Here is a 17,298-nt window from a genome sequence, read left to right on the forward strand (position 1 = left end):
GGTGTGATGTTTTATACTTCTAAAAGAGCAAGGAGATGTTAGCCAGGCTAGGAGGGTGGGGAATCTCATCAGTGGGATCCACATGTACACAGTCTTGAAGCAAAAGAGAATATTCCAAGTTCAGGTAACAACAGCAAACTGTACCTCAAAGTGCATGGTTTGGTAAAGAGTTTATTTAAATTCTGAACACCAACTAAATGAGATTAAAAAAAAAAACTCAACAGTTAAAGATTTGCTTATCAATCTTTGGGAGGAGGGGTTGGAATCAGATTTTTAAATTTCTATGATGTCACTTTCTCTGACCCCTCTGATGAATTCTTTCTGCATCCTTTATTGATTCACCTATCCATTCAAACATATATACATGAGCCCTGTGTTAGGTTCCTAGGATGTGGTGTTCCTGCCCTCAAGGAATAATTTATAGGTGAGACTAGGGTGGAGTGGAGAAATTAATAACAGTATGCTGTGATGGAGAATAAGTCAGGAAACCACAAGGAAGATCTGTTTCAATTAGACCTGAATATCCCTACCAAGGGGCCAAAGTCACTAGAGCGAGGTGGAGGGGGTTCTATGAGAAGCATCCTGTTCCCATCCCATCCCCAAGTGTGTACACACACTTCTGTTTTCCTGGGAATCTTCTGTGGGGTAGAAGACCTCCCCTCAAAAGTACTCACTTTCCACAGGCTGGAAACAAGAGGAAAGAGCAGTAAAAACTGACTTTCATCCCAGCTCCAAACACAGTACTACTTTGGGAAAGAACTGAACCTCAAAACTGATCGGGTTCTGGTGTGTTCCAAGTGACACTTTCCAATTGCAAACATCCATCTTGGCGTTGGGAGGAGCAGTGAGGAGACTCTGCGGCACGCGCCACTGCTTTTACAATTTATGTTATTTAAAAAAAAAAAAACAAAAAAACAAAAAAACGGTGTATTTGAAAGTAAAGAGATAAGGAGGCCTTGGGGAGTGCGGTAGGGCCCTTCCCGCCCGGTCAGTCTTCGCGGCCTGGAACCTTGTGTGTCGGGGCTTGGCTGCCGGGCCTCCGGGGGAAGCATTTGGGAGTGGGACCGAGAGCAGTCGCTTGTAAACAGAGCCGGGCTGGGATGGTCAGCGGCCGGACCGGCTGTCACCGTGCGGCGGGCGGGCTGCCCAGGCCGGGACCCCGCCAACAGTAGGCTGCAGGCCCCGCCGCTGAAGGGAGACGAGCCACCCGGTGAGCATCCGCCTGCTTCTGTGCTGCCTACCGGAAACGGGGAGGGCCAGGGGTGGGGATGACAGCGTGGTAAATACCGAGCAGCTCCCCGGGGTAGCGGTGATGTTGCTGTTTCTTCTCCGCACACCGTTTTTTTTTCGTGCCGGAGACTGCACTCCATGGCCATGGATAATGAGTGAAGGGAGATTACGTGATGCTCTGTTGCTCATTTTTTTTTTTTTTTTTTTTTTTTTTTGGTGTGAATCAGGTAAATATCTGAGTCGAAAGTAGTTGATGTAGGCGGTCTTGCTCTGTGCGTTGCTTTTGGTCCCCTCTCTCCAGGGGTCATGGAAACCAAGCCTCAGCAGAGCTTTTAGTCACATCAAGCCAGGCCACCCCGAGAACACAAGGATTGCTCTTTCTGACGACTCTGCCCATTTTAAATGTATAGTAAATGACACCACATGACTGAAGACAAGCATGGGCTGGTCTTCTATGAAAGGATTACTAAGCTAAAAAAAATCAACATAGGGAAATCTCAGGCCCACTTCTTAAATAAAATAAATTACTACCGAGAAATACTACTGGATGACAAATTGAGACTGCTCTTTATGTATATAGCTCGCAAAGTAAGATCAGTTTAAATTTACTAGGTTAAACTGAGATGGAGCCATGCGGTTGTAAACTTATTTGGAAGGTATTTTTCCTCTTTTTATTTTTTTTTCTCATTGGAAGAAGTTAAAGGGAAATAGTTGTTTCCCCCATATTTTAAAATTTCAATAATCACAGTGTATTGTGATTTGTATTTTTAAGATATGTTATTATAAAACATCACATGTAAATTATAATTGGTTTTCTTAAAATACTAAGTAGTGTTTGTCTCATTAACTTCAAGAAAATGCCTTAACAGAGACCAGGCTACATATATTGTCTCTAAAAGGTCAATAGACATGTGTCACCTTGATCGAACAGTCTAACTTTTAGGAGACAAATATTAGGTTAAATGGCACATAGTGTTTTAAAATCACGCACCAAGAAATAATATTAATGCCTGTTGCGTTTATTTTTACAATGAATATTATCATGATGTCATGGTTCATAGCAAGAACTATATAAAGTCAGACTACTTCAGTTTAATTTCTGCTTGATCACTTCCTACTTGTGTAACTTGGGCAGTTTACTTAGCTTTGCTGTGTTTGTATCTGTAAAAAAGAAATAATAACTATACTGACTTCACTAGAGTTTTTATGGGGATTAAGTTAATTTTTTAAAGTGCTTAGAACAGGGCCTAGTATATAGTAATTACTATGTACATATTTGTTAATAAATATATAAAGTAAATACATACCCGTGTTGAAATGTAGAATGGTGATTACCAAGGGCTGGGGGAGGGAGAGAATGGGGAGTTGTTCTTTAATGGGTATTGAGTTTCACTTTTGCAAGATGAAAAGAGTTTTGGAGACTGTACAACAATGTGAATGTACTTAACTGAATGGTATTCTTAGAAATGTTTAAGTGGTAAATTTCATGTTATAATTATTTTACCATAGTAAAAAAAAAAAATCACAGTTGACAAAGTTAGGCCCTCAAGATCTTTATTGACACACAGTATTCCATCCACAGTTGCCTTTGCCATTGTGAAAGTGCAGCTTCCAAGTAGTCATCAGGAAGATGAGTTTATTTAGTGGATGCATGCAATTGGGATTCATCATAAGGAGTACAAATAAATTATATGAAACAACACCTAAGACTCTGGGGCAGGCACAATTCTAAAAATGCCTCTCCGTCAAGATTGTTGTTCCTAATCTTTGGAACCTGTGCATATAAGATATCACTCCCTTGATTGTATTCTGCTATATGGCACAGTTGAATTTAAAATGAGTAGATTTCCTAGGTGACCTAATCTAATCACAAATGGAGGGCTTTCTCTGGCTGGGAAATCTGAGAGATTTGAAGAATGAGAAGGCTTAGCATGTTGTTGCTGTTTTAAAGATGGAACTGTATAGTTGAGAATGAATTTAGGCAGCCTTTAGGAATTTAGAAAGTCTGGAATTACTGAGGGTGGCCCTCATCTGACAACCTGCATAGAAGTGGGACCCACAGAAAGGCCACAAGGCACTGACTTCTTTCAACAACACAAATGATCTTGAAACATGATTCTTTACCAGAGTTTCTAGATAAAAGCCCAGCTTAGTGTGGCCAACACCTTGATTTATAAGAGAGACCCTTAGCAGAGAACCCAGCCCGACCCATCCAAACTTCTGATATTAGGAACTGTGAGGTAATAAATGGATGTTGTTTGAACTACTTAGTTTGTGGAAATGTATTATGCAGCAATAGAAAACTAAAACAGACTCCAATAGAAAAATGGCAAAAGAAATGAAGAGACTAACTACTCTTGTTTGGATCTGAATATCCCCCAAAGGCCCATGTATTAAAGACTTGGTCCCCAAGTTGGTGCTATTAGGAAGTAATGGAACCTTTTACAGGTGGGGCCTAGTGGGAGGCCATTAGATTTTGGGGGGCATGCCTCCAAAGGAGATTGTGGGATTCCAGATACTTACTTGTTCTTTTTGTTCCTAGGCTCATGATATAAATTATTTTGCTCTATTAGGCATTCTGACTATGATGTGCTGCCTCACCACAGGCCCAAATAAAATGGGGCTAATCATATACTGAAACTTCAAAAACTATGAGCCAAATTAAACCATTTCTCTTTATAAGTTGATTATCACAGGTATTTCATTATAGTGACAGCAAGTGAACATACTATTCATAGAAGAAAAAATCAAAAGGCTATTAAATATATAAAAACAATTCTTTCCATTAATCAAAGAAAATTGAAACAATAGCACGGTACCATTTTTCCAGCTCTCCAATTAACATAATTTCTACAAGTTCTCATTCCCTATTTCAGTAAGGGTTCAATGGAGTAGACATTCTCAAATACTTTGAGAAGCACACAATTATTATGACCTTTCTGAAAAGCACATTGGCTGAGTTATGAAAAGCCCCAATAATGCTCCTAACTTTGACCTCTGCTAACATTCCTTTTCTGGAAACCTAATGAGGAATATTTTAAAGGTCAATATTCAGAGATGCTCAGTATAGCCTTGTTTAGAAAAGTATTAGCAGTAACCAAAATATCCAATAATAGGAGAACAGTTAACTATGGTATCATAGAAAATATAGTATAACATAGACCTTAAAGACCCTGTCTCTAAATAAGATATAAAATTGGGCTGGGGATGTGGCTCAGTGGTTGAGTGCCCCTAAGTTCAATCCCTGGTACTTCCCCAAAAGGGGTATTTATGATGAATCTTAACAGTGTAGTAAGGTGTTACCCAATTGTTACTAAGTGGGGGTAACAATACAATAGAACTGTATCTATAATATGCTCTCAAGTATGTTAAAAAACAATCTCAGGGCTGAGGATGTGGCTCAAGTGGTAGCGGCCCGGGTTTCATCCTCAGCACCACATACAAACAAAGATGTTGTGTCCGCCGAAAACTAAAATAGTAAATATTAAAATTCTCTCTTAAAAAAAAAAAAACAATCTCACTGGTATTGGTGGCACACGCCTGTAATCCCAGTGGCTTGGGAGGCTGAGGCAGGAGGATCTCAAGTTCAAAGCCAGCCTCAGCAAAAGTGAGGTGCTAAGCAACTCAGTGAGACCCTTGTCTCTAAATAAAATACAGAATAGGTCTGGGGATGTGGCTCAGTGGTTGAGTACCCCTGAGTTCAATCCCAGGTAACCCTGCACAAAAAAAGAATCTCTATAGGTACTGGATGTGGTGGCTCATGCCTGTAATCTCCGTGACTCAGAAGGCAGAGGCAGGAGGATCACAAGTTCCAGGCCAGCTTCAGCAGTTAACAAGACCCTCAGCAACTTAGTGAGACCCTGTCTCAAAATGGGACTGGAGATGTAGCTTAGTAGTACAGTGGCCTTGTGTTCAATCCCCAGAATGAACGAATAAATAAATAAATCTATAGGGAAGGACCAAAAAGGCTAAAATGGGGCAGTGTTGAAATAAGCATTGCTTATTTTGCCTTTTATTCTTCTTCTGTGTTTTCAAGATGCTGAACAATATACTTGTAGCACTTTTTCTATAATCATGGAAGTCAATAAGCTATTTAAAAACCTGTCTATATGGAGTATTACTCTGCATTAAGAAATGACAAAATCATAGAATTTGGAGGGAAATGGATGGCATTAGAGCAGATTATGCTAAGTGAAGCTAGCCAATCCCTTAAAAACAAATGCCAAATGTCTTCTTTGATATAAGGAGAGTAACTAAGAACAGAGTAGGGACGAAGAGCATGAGAAGAAGATTAACATTAAACAGGGATGAGAGGTGGGAGGGAAAGGGAGAGAGAAGGGAAATTGCATGTAAATGGAAGGAGACCCCCAGGGGTATACAAAATTACATACAAGAGGAAGTGAGGGGAAAGGAGGAAAAATATAAGGGGGAGAAATGAATTACAGTAGAGGGGGTAGAGAGAGAAGAGGGGAGGGGGGATAGTAGAGGATAGGAAAGGCAGCAGAATACAACAGACACCAGAATGGCAATATGTAAATCAATGGTTGTGCAACTGATGTGATTCTGCAATCTGTATATGGGGTAAAAATGGGAGCTCATATCCCACTTGAATCAAGGTGTGAAATATGATATATCAAGAACTATGTAATGTTTTGAACAACCTACAATAAAAATTAATTAAAAAAAAATAAAAATAAAATAAAAACCTGTCTATATTGTGGGGAACACAATGAATTTAAAATATCGTGCAGTCAAATTATGAGGCTAGTAAAATTCATAAATATGTGGCAGAAATTGACCTTCTTAGAAAGTAATATGAGGCAGGAAGCAATAAATATTATTGGAAAGATTAAAAATAAAGTTGGATAATATTTCTTGTTATATAATCATTGAAACCTTTGTGGTGAAAAGATAACCTAGTATCATGTAAAAGCAATAGAAAAAGAAGGCACATGGCTGAATTTTTATTAAAATTCCTCCCCCCCCAAGATTAATAGATTTAGGTTTTAGGTTATGGTTTACTTATATAAAGGAAAAACAAAGAACTATGAGAAATTATGTAACCATTTGTCAAAAAGAAAGAGCTTTGCACAATAGGACTGAGAAACCAAACTGGACATAGACCAGTATCATCTGCATTAGAAACATCCAAAGCTAATATTTATTGAATATTTATCAGAGACTTAACATACTCTAACTATGGTTTGTACACTTTTGGAAGTCTTGAAGTCATTTGTTTCCCTATTTCAGAAGCAGGCAGATAGATGGTTACTACTCTAATCTCTACTTTCAGAAGACCTGATTTTAATAGGTCATTTGGGCAGAGATTTTAGAGTTCTCCATCTCTAGACAGTTTCCAGAAGTGCTTGGCTACTGCTGCTCCCACTTTTATTTTCCTGTTGGCTTCCATTTCTATTTTCACTTCATCCTATGCTTCCATACCCCTAGAGAAGTAGGAAAAGTGTCTGCTGGCCCATTGGCTGCTAGCCAGATACTGATTTGCTTCATGGGGAATGTTAACCCTTTAAAAGAAGAGGTATAGGGGGATATCTAGCAAGGAATTGCTTTTGTTGTTATTATTATTTACTTTAGGAGCAGATTTGGGATTTGATTCATAAAGACTTGAACTATTTTTTAGCTTTTGGTGCAAGCCAAATGATTTCATGAACATTACTGGTAATGATTAAGAATGTGATAAAAAAATGACCATCAGTAATAAAGTTCACACACTGTTTGCTCTCATGTTGTTGGGTATTCTGGATCATAATAAACACTGAAAATCTCATGTAATTTACCTTCCAACTGACAAGAGAGTGAAAGCTTTATTTGGCCAAAGAGTGTAATTAATCTTGATGGCAGCATGAGTTATGAGCAAAAACCAAAATCAAAATATAGAGGCCATTGCATTGAGATGTTACACATGCTGTTTCCATTAACATTTCGTTTGTTTTTCATACTCTGATTAATTGTTAATTGGAGTTACATGTTTCAAATCGGATTACCTAATTATATGCCACATTTATGAGTATGGTAGAGATTTATTTATCCAATTAGCTTGATTAGTGTAGCCAACTTATAATTCCATTCAAAGTAAAGCTATGCTGTTCAGCATTATCCAGTTCACTTGCAGACATTTATCTAATTGGAAAATTGTTAATTATTCACTTCACTTTGTGGTCTGTAGATGTGATTTTAAATGTTGATCTTCAGTCACAGAATGGGGAACATATATTATGAGTTAGAAAACATCAGAGATGTAATCAGCAGTTTTCATGTCTAGGAAATTAGCTAAATGATCTCTTCCCATGTGTTTACCAGGACTTCAGTTTTCCAGAACAATTTTTGTGCTACCTTCAGGGGTCCATTTATTCACTGATTCAACAAATGAGAATTGAACATTTACCTTATGTCGTGGCACTGTACTTAGAGCTGGGAATACAGCCTTGAACATGACAGGCATAGTCCTTGCCTTCATGAAGCGTATAGTCTTTGGTGGAGATAGAACTGACCATTTTTTGAATAATATAAGAAGCATTCTAATGGAGGAAGTCAGGGTACTGTGGAAGAGTATAGGAGGCCTCTTCAAAATGAACCTGGGAGGTTCAGAGATATGATTCCTCAGCAAAGACCTGAAGGCTGAATTAAAAATTAGTTTGCAGGTGGGGTGGGGAAGGGTATGCTTAGGGAGGGAACAGTAGTGGTAAAGGGATGAAGATGATGGTGGCGGGAAAAAGCATTCCAAGGCAGGCAAAACAGGATAGTTAAGAAGCATGTAGAAAATTATAGTTTGTAAATTCTCAAATTTTTTTTTAGTTGTAGATGGACACACTTTTTATGTATTTATTTGTATGTATTTATTTATATGCAGTGCTGAGGATCAAATCCGGTGCCTCACAAATGCTAGGCAAGCGCTCTACCACTGAGCCACAATCCCAGCCCCTAGTTTCTAAATTCTTCATGGCTGGAGACAAAGTAGTGTTTCGAAGGGAGAATCAAGACGTAAGCCCAGGAAGGTGAGTGGCTATGAGCCTTTTCTGGTCATGTTAAGAAGTAGGTGGTTTACCCAGAAGCCCTTGTAGAAAGCCCATTTTGATTGCAGTGTGGCAAATGAGTAAGAGGAAGATTAAGACTGAAGGGAAGACAACTGGATGGTGATGACTACACCAAGGCATCAGGGGTGGGGAAAATGGATAGATCTGGCAGGTATCGTGGAGGTAGAATTCATGTGAGTTGCTGAGGAGGAGTAATTGTAGGTGAGGGAGCTAGCTGCAAGGACCAAGGCTGATATTCATCTTTTGGGGGCAGATAATGATATCCTTCATTCTCAGAAATGCTGGGACAAGGGACAGGTTTGAAGGGCAGATGAGGAGTTTGGTTTTGTACACATCAAGAATTAGGGAACCTACAGAAGGCATTTGCTTATGTGGGTCTAGTGCTCAGAGAGTGATCTGTTCCTCCTTTACTGTGTGGATTGGAGATCACTCAGGGAGGGCAGAAGAGGAACAGATAAGAGGATTATAGGTATAACAAGAATACTCACATTTATGACACTGGCATAGAGGGGAGTGAGAGGAGCAGCTAGAGATGGAGAAATACCAGAGTAGGTTGGGTGTTGAGAGCAGTAGAGTGGGTGCTCTGTAGGCCACATGCCCAGTGGTTAGTGAGATGCGAAGGGAGAACCTGGATTTAGTAACAGAAAATATCGGTGCCCTTTGCCTGTGAAATTTCAGCTGGAGCAGAACCAGACTACTTCTGGGGGGAGAACAAATGGGTGGTGAGAAATGGAGTCTGCAAGGATAAAGAATGAGTTTCTTCCAGAAACTTAGACAAAGAAGAGAGGAGAGGGAATGTATCCTCAGTGTGGAAGAGCTTGGGAAGCAAGAAAGGGGTTTATTTTTGTGCTGTTATTTGAAAAGATCTGTTCCTTTTAAGTAATACAACGCTTGCCCCACTGAATCCCTCCATTCCAGGGCCACCAAAAAAGTGGAAGCAGAGCAACTCCTGCTGGCTTGAACAAGGCAGGAGGCACCCTTGAATAGGTTAAAACCTATCGTAGAGCTTTTAAAACTGATTGCTGTCACTACTCTTGACTTTGTGTTGGTTTTAAATGGGAGAAGATCAAAGAGATGTGGTGACCTTTTCCTTGGTACCAGACAGACACTTGTGGGCATCCTTTGGCCTGATTTGGAGTTCATCAAGCACTACATTATGTTATATGACTTGTGCTCCAAAACCACATTTGAAAGTGAGGTAGGTATCTTTATTCACCCTACTTTGCAGACAAAGTAAGTGAAATCCAGGTTCCATTAGCTTTCACAGAATCACACTTCTGGTGGTGGTGCATAGAGGATTGAGACTCGGGTCTTCTAATTCAAGATCTTATGGTCCAAAAGTAGTTGTCTTTCTCCAAAAGGTTATATATGATGTCTGTATTTTCATTGTAGTGTGGCATTTTTATCTTTTAGTAGATTTAAAGTAAGACTGAAGATTGTGGGCCATTTTTTAAGTTTTGTTTGAATCCCATGTGTCTTGATATTTGTCACCCCTTAAAGTCAAGTTGGCTTTAGAAGGAGGTAATTTATTTGAATATGTCTTAATAGTTAAAATGTTTGAATTATCTATAGTAACATCCAATTTGAAAATATTTCTCTGTAATTCTTTTGACAGAAACATTTGTTTGCAAGTTCTTTTAAGCAAACATTTTTACAAGTGTTTCTATTTATTGGCTAAATGAAAAATGATGTCTTAGGGAAACATTAGTAAAAGGTTCAGGCAATTAGGACTATGTAAACATTTGCAAAAGCTCTTGTTTGGCCTAAATGAAGTCATAGTTATTATACCCTTGCAAACATTCCAAGTAATGTGTCCAAGGTCAAAAGAGAATTGAGTTTAGTTATTTAGATAGAGAACAACTTTTTAACTCTGTTCAGGGGCTTCTCGTCTACCATTCCCTTAGAGAACTTACAAGTCATTTTTTTTTTTTTTTTGGTAAATTAAATATCAACTATTTCCCTGGGTGAAAAAGATGATATTTATCAATGAACTCCCTAAATCATGGGATTAACAAATAGAAAGATTTAAAAATAAATGTTAAAGTGGCTGGTGTTTGACCCTAAAATTTGAAGCACTATGTGTGCAAAATGTCAGCATATTATTTTAGGATAATTAATTTTTTTGAATTGTCATATAGACTGTGTGTGTATTTTAAGCACAGTGATTAGAAACCTTGCTCCTTAGACAAGTTGCTTCATCTCCTTACATCTCAATCTCCTTGTCTGTGAAATGGTAATAATAATAACAGCTCTCTAAATAGTGTTGTTGTGAAGTGAGGATTTAACAACACCGTGTAGGTAAAGGGCTTTATATAATGTCTGCCTTTTAATGAGTTAAATAATTTCAACCTTTAAAAAGTTAAATAACTATAAACCTTTTAACCTTTAAAAAGTTTAATAACTATTACTTAATTATTATTTAATCTGGTCTTGGCTTTGGAGCTATAAGAATTACCTTGATTTTGTTTTTAACCATTTGATTAAGTACATCATTCCACTTCTAACACATTGCCATCCATATCAGAGGGAGCCTCTACAGGACATTAGTTTAGTATAGTTCTAGTTAGTAGTCCCTAATCATGGGCAGCTGTTTATATGCTTGTCATCATAATGTCAGGTTAAAACAATCAAGAAAATGTAGATTAGAACCCTAAAATTCAACTCCCAAATATTCACACATTGCAGAGTTGTTTTGTAAAAATCCATTGTACACTAATGATAATGATCCTTAATAGAAGATATTTAAGACCAGATTTGGGTAAAAATATTGGTCCTACTATTCTTGTCTTTCATACTTTTAAAACTTTCCCTATGTCCTATATGATGAGCAGATTTTTCTGGCCTGCATATTGAACATAGTTAAATAAGAAAGACTCATTCTTTTATTTTGCCTTATCATTTAGGGTCAAAGACAGTGTTTTGTCTGCATTTGCCAGCCTTGCTTGCTTCCTGACTAAATTGGTCATAGGCTGATAAGTAGCTAAGGTCATTGTCACAGATTAAGTGCAAAAGGAACCAGGGGTGATGGATGCAGCCTATCACTATGGCAGACAGAGTTTATTGTTTCAAACTAGAGATGAGTCACCTTTTTGGACCTGATCATTGGTTTGGTACTCTTGGGCTGCCATTTGACAAAGATCCAATCTTACTTTTTAGCAGGTTCAAGTGAAGCAGAGAAAAGAAAAAAAAAAATCCTTTAATTTTCATGTGCATTCACTGTTAAGTGCCTATAGGAAGTGATTTTGTGAAGATATGCTAATCCATAAGCTAATGGTTAAAATTGTAAGTATTCTTCCTTCAGCTAATCAGCTACAGTGACCTAAAAGTTAAAGTCAACAAAAAGTGAATCATTTTCCATGACATCTCAGTCACCAGCAAAGGCCTTCTGTTGGACAGGAATGTTTCTATAGGTCAGAAACACTTGAGTAGTATGTGAAGAAGGACTTTACATTCTTGCCTTCTGTGTGTTTGCTCATGTAGTGCTCACTCTTTGATGAGACCTTGGAAGCTGTTACTATAGGCTGACAGCTTCATGTCAGAAGGAGCTTCATTTCTAGATCAGGTATGATTGGCTTTGTTTGTATGTTTCCTTTGTTTTTCTCTGAGATTATCTCTGTTTACATATCATTGTCACTTAATTCTCTTTCCTTTCCTTTGATTAGTAGTTTTGTCTTCCCATAACACCTTTTGTATACTTTTGCTGAGGCACTTTTTAAAATTTTTATATTTATTTATTTTTTAATTTTTAAATTTATTTTTATTTATTTATATGTGGTGCTGAGAATTGAACCCATTGCCTCACATGTGACAGGCAAGTGAGCTATTGCTGAGCCATAGCCTCAGCCTGCTAAGGCCCTTTTTATATTTGTTTTTGTGTCTACTCCCCACTAGCTATTAATTACTTCAAGGGCAGGAGCTGTGTTTTTGTCTCTAGTATTTAAGTAATGTTTGGGTACCTGATCCATCCTTTGTAAATACTTGTTGAGTAAGAATAGTTGTATATTTAGGAATCAGCTCACTTCTAACAGAAATAATAATTATTTTAGATTTTGCAAAGAACTTCCACATGCATGACCTACATTTGTGCTTCTCAACTCTCTAAGGAAGATGGGAGCAAGTGTTGGCAGGATTTCCATTTTATATCGGAGGGCCAACAAGCTCTGAATTGGCCTGACTTGCTGGATGTCATTCATCTTAGAAGACAGTGCTGGGACATGGACCCTCTCCTGGTGTTAAAAATTTTGTTTTGCCCATTGCCACAACTTTGTCTCACTGAACAAACTCAGTATTAGCCTGGGGAGCTCATGTGTTGGGTTCAACCTACTTACTCCCTGTTCTACCACCAGGGCGCCTGTGAGATTTAAGGTGATTTAAAAAATAATTGAACTTGGGTGGCCCACAAGACTCAGTAATTAGACAGGGATTTCAAGAACTTCTTTTTCTTCCCCATGGGACTTTACTGACAATAGATGAATCATCTTGGTCTCTCTTTCATCATCTTTGAAATAGTCCTATTACTTTACCTACCTCTCTCTTTTGAGATTACTACAAGTATTTATTAAGAAGCTTATCAAGCACTTTATAAACCATACTCTAAAGCATGCCTGTGAAAAATGAGTATTCTCAGTAAAACCAAGTGATTTTCCCATAGGTTAACTTTGAGGGGTTAAGTGAGAAAAGTGAATGAAATTCAATCCTGTATTGGTTTTGGAAACAGAAACCCATTTTCCTGGTTCAAGTAGAAGATTCTAAATAGTTACATGGGCTGATAGATATCTTTAAATCTGAAGCTACTTCCCTAACTTTTTTAGGGGAGCTCAGATCTTGGGTTCTCACTGCACCTCCTTGTTATATTCCCGGTTGTGGTCTGTCACACATTCACCCTGTGCCAGCTAGCTTGGCTCCAGTGGTACTTAGGTACACCCAGCTAGTTATTTCTGTTGCAGTCTAGAAACGTGGTTTTTACAACGGAAGTTTTCACCTTTTTCACCCTGGTCATGGGATGAAGTTTCCCCTGTTTGATTTGAACTTACCATTCCCTTCCAGGGAGGCAGAGGGCGATGGAAAGCATCAGTCTGCATTTTTTGTCTACATAACTGAACTTTGTTTCTGTGTGTTTTGTTTCTAAGAGCAGGACACATTGGAGTACTGGTGGTTTTATGGAAATGGGCTTCCCAACCAGAAGCTTTCGGTTTTCCAATTCAGTGGTTGACATAGGGTTGTAATAACACTGCTGCTTTTGGTAGCAAAGCAGCCTGAGATTTGAAAAACCATGCTTATTTTAGCTTGGTTTTTGGGAAAATATCTTGGGGCATCAAATATTTCAATGAATTTGCAGGTGGAAAACAATAAACATGTGCTGAGATGTACTGAAAAAGGCTTTTTTTCAAAGGGAACATCTTATTACCCCAGTCAAAAGAGCTGGAGTTTTAGGTCTCTGGCAAATGAGACCCACCAAGTTGCCTGATATTGTAGTGGGTCACAAAATAATTTCTAAGTTCTGTAATAGCTGCTTTTGTTTCTATGAAAGGTCTGAGTGTAGTCTTTGCCACCTGACTTTTGTTATATTATTTTTCAATCCTGGTTTTAATAGCTAGGAAGCTTTTTCTACTAAGAAAAAAAATTAAAAGCTTGAATCAATATAATGTCTTAGAAAGTATGTCAAATTTTACTTCAGCGAACTTGCAAAGAATTCAAATATACCTTTGCCAGAAAACTATAGTTTTACATATCTTTATATATCTTTACAGATTTCATGCTCTGAAAATTTTGTTCTTTATGCTCTCTATCCTATTATTTATTCAACAAATATTTACTGAATATTCATTATGTACTAGCCACAGTTTTAGGCCCAGTGAGGGTTATAAAAATAGAATAGAGCTGAATTGCTGCTCTCAAGTTGCTGTAAATTCAGTAGGGTAAGTGTGTAACCTTAGTCAAGGTAGCCCCAGTTAAGCCTTGGTTTCCTCATTTGTAAAGTGGGAATTACAGTGCCCACATTTACACGTCCTGACACTTAGAGATATAAAGTATCTTGCCACATACCTGGACCAAAATAGGATTTTGATAAATGTGGTTATCATCATCATTATCTCAGAAAGAGGATAGGGCATGAATGTATGTTGTGGAGGTGGTACTAAGATATTCTGTGGCAGTTTTAAAAAAGAAGAGATCATTTTAGAATCAGGAGTAAAAAAAAAAAAAAAAAAAAAGAAGAAGAAAAAAAAGTTTACAGAAAAGTTGGAGTTTGAGCTGGGCCTTGAGGAGTGGATAGAATTTTAGTAGGTGGAAGTGGGGCAGGGAAGCTCAGTGATAACTGCTGACAAAGGCTTAGAGTTGGAAAAGCATAAAAGTTAGCATTATCATTCTAGTTGGGAGAAAAAGAGAAGTGCAAAGTTGGACAGGCAAGCTGAACCAAGGTTGAGGATGGCCTAGAATGCCAGGTTGAAGATTTGAACCTTATCATTAATGGAAGTTTCATTGAACTTTTTGTTTTTGTTGCTGTTTCCCCAGTGCCTAGAATAGTACCCATCCCATAGTGGTCGCTCAGCAAATATTTACTGAATAAATAATTGAGGGTGATTTTAGACACATTAGGTTTAATTTTGCCATGAAGGAGGGCAAATAGAAATGCCTTACAAATAATTGGGAACACAGGGCCACATGCCAGGTCTGAGATTGAGGCTGATGGTAGAAATTTGGGTGACATGAATATAGAAGTCATTATTGAAATTGCACTTCTGGTTTCACTGACTTAAGGAGAACATGTAGCTTCAGCTTTAGAGAATAGAGCTCAGGCAATGCCCACATTTCATTAGGAGAGCAGCAATAAAAGGAGGAATACAGAGATTAAGACTGAGTGAGTAGAAATAAGAGGAAATCTAAGACTATAGTGCCCATGAAACTCTGGGTGGAAACTTTTAAGGAGGGTTCATTAACAGTGTCAAAGATAGTAAGAACTTTGAAAAACTGTAGTGGCTATATAAAAATGAGGTCACTAGATAGCTGTGAAAGAGAAGTTCAATGGAGTGGGGTCTTATGCCAGTAGTAAGGTGTCCCTGGGGCTGGCCAGTGGCAGGCTTACTTGCTCTCTTTTCCTTCTTCTTCCTCCTCTTCTTCTTTCTCCTCTTCTTCTTCATTAGCATTTCTTGCTGTTCACTTTTGGAGCATGTATTTAAAGAGACAGTGTGACCAAACTATATATGTAATCTTGATTCCAATTTAATACTGGCTAAAAAATTGCTGTTAGTTTGCTTTCCCTGAGTCATGATATTATGACTGATTTTTCTTTTCTATATTTGTCAGAATTTTCCAGAATTTCTATGAGTACTTATTACATTTAGAACAGGAAAAAAAAACACTATATAAACTATTTGAATGAATGGGATGTTCATCTCATAGCATAGCAATGGTCTTATCATTTGTTGGAATTTGAATACACTACAGCCATTTAGTGTTTCCTCTAAATGTATAAAAGTGGGATTCCATCTGTGTTTCTAGTTGTCTGTCTCATCTGAAAGCCCCCTGAGCTCTTGATATGAGGTCTGCTCCAGCACCACTTCCTAATCTGCTTGTGGCATGGCTGTGCACCATCAGTATACTTACATTGTCTTTATGACAAAACGCCACGAAAAATCATAACCTCATGGTCCAGAGAGGTCACGTTACTATAGTCAGATCCTCTTTTGGTGGGTCCATCATGTTATGCATCTCAGAAATTTCTTAGTCAACTACAACCTTAACCAAAGTAAAGAATGTGAGAACCATGAGTGCTGACTGCCCCGTGACCACCCTTTGTTCTAATTTTTGAAAATGGATTAGCAGAAACAAGTTATCATAGGTATCTTTGGCACTGCTTTTTTCTGCCCAGTCCAGTTGCTTCTAAAACTACATGGCCTCAGATACCTCCAGCATTCATTAAATTCTGATTACAAGTCATTTGGTCAAGGAAAGAAGTCAGCATTTTTGCCAGTGAGCTCAGGAGAATATGGCATTTCTGTGTGGGAGGGCTGTCTGCTCCACCTCTGTGTGGGAGGGCTGCTCTATTCATCCTGTTAATTAGCCATGCCTTCTGAGCATGTAAGGAAGATTGTCTTGTTAGAAAATAGCAATAAGCTGATTTCCTATGCTGTTACATTTTGATACATGCATGGGATTCTTGGGATTGAGCTCTTTTATTATTGTGTTGACAGATGGACCTGTTTCTCAACTATATTAAACAGGAGATATATTTCCCTTTATAGAAAGGGTATTCTATATAAATATAAGATAAAATATCTATAGGTCACTGATTTGGCTGAGAAGTAGTGTTCTATAAGAAGCCAGTTGCTGACTTTGCTTCCTCAGGCAGATGAGTCTAGAGAGAAATCAAGAGCACATGGTTGTTGAGTGAAGTCCAATGGAGTGCTCCATACTTATATTGCAATTTGCATTTTTAAAGGCATACTGGAATAGCTACCTAGTGAATGATCCACATGCAAAGCAATTTGATATTAGCAACTTTGTTGGAAACAGGTAGTTGAGTTAGGCACCCAGAGGTTAAAAGGTTTGCCAGAGGCTACCCAGCAAGTGTTTGGTTGAGCCAAATTTAGAACACAGTTCAATTGGCTCCTTTGCATTGATGTACACCATCAGCTTTGCATTGATGCACACCACCCTGTACCCACACACTGATGTTCACTTTGTCAGAGGAAGGATCACTTAATATTTTAACCTGTCTGAATATGTTGTTTTTTTTTTTTTTAATTAGCTGATTCAAAACCAAATGAGGCAGGCTAGTAAGAGGTTTTCAATTACAGAGACTAAACTCTATTTAAGGGCAATAGAGCCCAGGAAAAGATGATGCCTGATAGCAAAAACAAAACAAAATGAGGAAGTTTGGAAAATGGAGCCCAAGGGATAAAAACAGATTATGTGGGAGGATGAATAAGGCATTGTGCCTGCACAGAGCTCAGAGTGGGGTCTAGAGAAATTGTCCCATCATTTCAGTACAATATGGCAAACCCAGAGTGCTAGG

General features: G+C 38.2%; 1 protein-coding gene across 1 annotated transcript in view; it reads left to right on the forward strand.

Moving 5' to 3' along the window:
* Positions 1-1,102: 1,102 nt before the first annotated feature.
* Plekhm3 (pleckstrin homology domain containing M3) overlaps positions 1,103-17,298 on the forward strand; it is a 180,179-nt gene continuing 163,983 nt past the window's right edge. Inside the window, exon 1 of the mRNA XM_076866281.2 lies at positions 1,103-1,210. The gene's annotated coding sequence lies outside the window, so the exon portion shown is untranslated. The remainder of the gene's footprint in view (positions 1,211-17,298) is intronic.

Source organism: Callospermophilus lateralis, chromosome 9 (assembly GCF_048772815.1).
Source record: "Callospermophilus lateralis isolate mCalLat2 chromosome 9, mCalLat2.hap1, whole genome shotgun sequence".
NCBI classification, from domain to species: Eukaryota; Metazoa; Chordata; class Mammalia; order Rodentia; family Sciuridae; genus Callospermophilus; species Callospermophilus lateralis.